This window comes from Conger conger, chromosome 7 (genome assembly GCF_963514075.1).
Source record: "Conger conger chromosome 7, fConCon1.1, whole genome shotgun sequence".
Taxonomy (NCBI): Eukaryota; Metazoa; Chordata; class Actinopteri; order Anguilliformes; family Congridae; genus Conger; species Conger conger.
Window position 1 is genome coordinate 32,075,661 of NC_083766.1, and position 3,975 is coordinate 32,079,635.

A 3,975-nucleotide genomic window follows, 5' to 3' on the forward strand; every position below is an offset into this window, starting at 1 on the left:
TTTGATGAGAGATACTGCATATATATAAACCGAATTGAATATTGAAGAACAATTTTTCTTTGGAATGAATATATCTTACAATGACATGTTTTACCTTTTCCTGCATTATACTGCATTTAGCTTACAAAAATTCTGCCTAAACAGCTACTTTCCTTGAATTATCCTGGGATTCTAGATAATTATACAAATCCATTGTTTTCGAAAGGGCTTATTATGTGTAAATCAACAGCATTTCAATCCAGAACTTTGACAGGTCAAGATAACTGTCAATCGGGATGGCAAAGCCTAAAAAGGTGCTAAATTAATGTAAAATGTTTGCGGTATGTTAATTAATCCACTTGTGTATTCCTTCTTTAAAAAAAACATGAGATTAAATTCACACTATTACATAATTCCAAGCTCAATAGTAGCCAATGGAAATATTTGTGGAATTGAGCGATAACAATATAATGTACATCTCCATTTGAAATTCTACCTGGACAATAAAGCATTTCCTGTCATTGAACACACTTGTAGTAACACAGCATTATTTTTTTCTTCTATTTTCTTTTTTGCTGAAAATGCTTGAGGACAGAAAACACTTAACTGAGCCCTGCTGCTGGCTTACTTGCTGAAATGAACTTGAAAGCTACTTGATTTTTGTAGATGTTAAGCTGCTATACATGACTGGAAAATGGAGTGGAAGCTCCACTTGTACCTCCGCTGCTCCCCTTATGCCACAGTCAGTTTCATTTGGCTGCATCATCTGCCCAATTTATTTTATTGTCCAGTCCCAAATTGAGGTCTAATTTAATTGGACACATCTAATCTGTGCATTCCCCTTGCTGCTCCGCCATCACATCACTGTATAGACCCCGTTCCTCTCTGGACTCATAGTTGTCATGTCCATCTTTTCTCCTGTGTCTTTGTCATCTATCTCCCCAATTATTTTACAGCCAATTATGATTTTGAGTTTATAATACACACTGCCCTGTCGTATTATAAACCACACTGTAATGCATTATTGCGAAATAGATGAGTACAGCATTAGGTGTGATTACATTTTAAAAAGCTTCATAAACGTAAAATAATATATTGTAGTAATTTCAGGGACTGGTAGCCAGTGGCTAATTGTAATAGGTATAATAATAATAATAATAATAATAATAATAATAATAATAATAATAATAATAATAATAATAGCTTGTTTGTTAAACAGCAGAAGTGCACTTACGGAGTGGCAGGACACCTCACGTGTGGCCCTCATATAAATAACTGTACACTGCACACCCAATAAGTGCCTAGCTAGACAATAAACACAACTGAACAAGCTGCAGCGGCTAGCTAGCTAAAATCGCATGCTACAATATTTATACATTTCTGGAACTCACTACCCATTCACCTGAAATGTGAGAAGAATGTAATTGTTTTAGCCCTTGAATAGTCTTAACATTCTGTATACTCCCCTTGTCTTAAGGGTAGAAAAAGGGTCACTTCATTGTACATCGCTCTGGATAAGAGCATCTGCTAAATGCCTGTAATGTAATGTAATTTAATGTAAAAAATGATCCGCCTTCCCTAAACCCCTAAAATGAAGCAGCTTAATTGAATTTCTATTTTTCAAATATATTTTGCATGAAGAAACAACCTGTCACTCATCACATACTTTAAGTTGAAAAAATATAATGTAGGGGGTTTTCTGTGCTGTTAAACATAGTGGCGGGTCATTGTTGACCCTTAAGACAACACAAGGGTGAAGAGAGACCCAAAGTCATGGCAGACACATCAACACATATGCAATCGTGTCTAAATTTTAATGCACAAATCATGTCAGGATTAATATTTTCACCCATGTGTAAAGGCCTGTGTGATCATGTTTGTCTTTTTTCTAATTTTTGTATCATAAGCTCTTCTAGGGATTATTGTTGGAAATTGGTGTATGTTACAAAGACGATTGAACACCTGCAAATTGTGTATTCAGTGTATCAATGTGAAATTGTACCAGTCCCTAGTAAACATATACAAGTACTTCATCCATTGATTAAGTTACATATGCTGAATGATATTGCATGCAATCACTGTACCAGAGTAAAATAATTGTATTGTCAATATGTTCAGGCATGCACTGTGATGAAGGAAATTATATGGTATGCTTGGAAACAAAATGATTGCAGGTCTATTGCAGGTTGATTTACAGAAGGTTGTTTCTGTTTTTCTCTTGTGTTCTTGACAGTATAGATTCCATTTTGTGATTTTGATGATTGAATGTTGAGTTTTGAGATCAAGATATTTTCAGCCCTGCATTTGCCGTGTTGAGGCATGAATCACCAGTTCTTAAAATCAATGCAGCCGAACAATTGAGAAAATCTCGAACTGACTGTTTTTGGCTGAAAACTTCACTTTACTTTCACTCTTGTCAAATAGCGTGCCCTGAATGAAGCTCCGAAGTTCAAAGTAAATATATAATAACACAGAACTGCTGAGGAGGAGAGGGAGAGAACATTTTTTAGCCAATTAAATCAGGAAATAATTAGGTGGCAGGTTGAGTTAGACAGGTTTGGAATTTAGCCAGGACACCAGGGAACCCCCTACTCTTTGCAAAGAGTATCATGGGATCTTTAATGACCACAGTAAATCAGAACCTCAGTTTAACATTTCATCCTAAAGACTGCATCTCCTACGTTCCTGCACTGGAGCGTTGGGTTTTATTTGACCAGAGGGAAGACTGCCCCCTACTGGCTCACGAACACCACTTCCTGCAGTACCTTTGTTTCCCTAGGGGTTCTCCCATCCAAGCACTAACCAAGCCCACATCCGCTCAGCTCAGCCATTCAGCAGGAGCAGAGTGTATGTTGGTATGGCTGCGGGCCTTAGATGCATTAGATGCAATGTATATGCAAGGTTTAATATGTATATAATATTATTGAATAATCTTTACTATATGGCTAATCAATGAAGACAATATTTTAGAAAATATACAACCAATATGTGCAATTTTGTCACTTTTATTCCTAATTAGTTAGGTCAGTTGCAAAATAATGCCATTGAATGATGCCATTCATTCGGATAATTTGAATGTACCATGTACCAAACACTGATTTTGTCTTCCTTCTGCAGTTTATAATAAATGTACATTTTGGACCAAGGCTGATCTTAAAAATACTTGAATTCAAATGGATGATCTACCCTACCCTCCTACGTACTGCATTTAAGGAGGTGAAAGGCAACTGTACTGTGAATGAGCCCAGGGTAAATTATCAGACGACTGCTGCAGAACTGGAGGAGCTAGGGCTGAAGCCATATAGTAGAATATTTATGACAACATTTATTTTGTATCAAGTTAAAGGATCTGCAAAGTGCAATTGAAGAGGGTCATGGTCAGTGAACACGCATATATTAAAGGTGTTAAGAAATAAATTCTCACAGCTGTCCATATCCTGTACAGTAAAAGAAAATATGATCTGTTCTGAATTTTATTATTATCAGCTGTTGCACAGCATTTCCAACACATGCAAATTCATTTCTAAACTGTTCCAGTTTCTGTAAGTCCCTTATTCGGTCATTCACTTGCAATTGATCTCTCAATGGTTTCCTCCACAACTTCCTCCAGTCATGTTATTGGGTCACCATGTCCAAAACTGCACAGCGCATATCTATTCATGGACAGATCCCCCCTACTACCACGCACCCCAATCCCCCACTCATGGTAAGATGGCCCCCAGCCCCCCTGACATTACACTGATAAAAGCATTGTATGACGCCAGACCACCAGCTCTTGATACTTTGCCCATATTGCTGCCTGTTGCTTGCAAAGCATTAGCTCTGTACTGGACAGAAATATAGAGGACAGGACCATAGTCATGACATCAGAGCGACAAGACAGAACTCCCACTGCAATTCACACATGGATAGCTGCCTGCAAATTAATATTGATGGAACCAATGACCACAGGCAAGAATAACTCTGCACACACTCTGTATGCTGACCATGCAACCT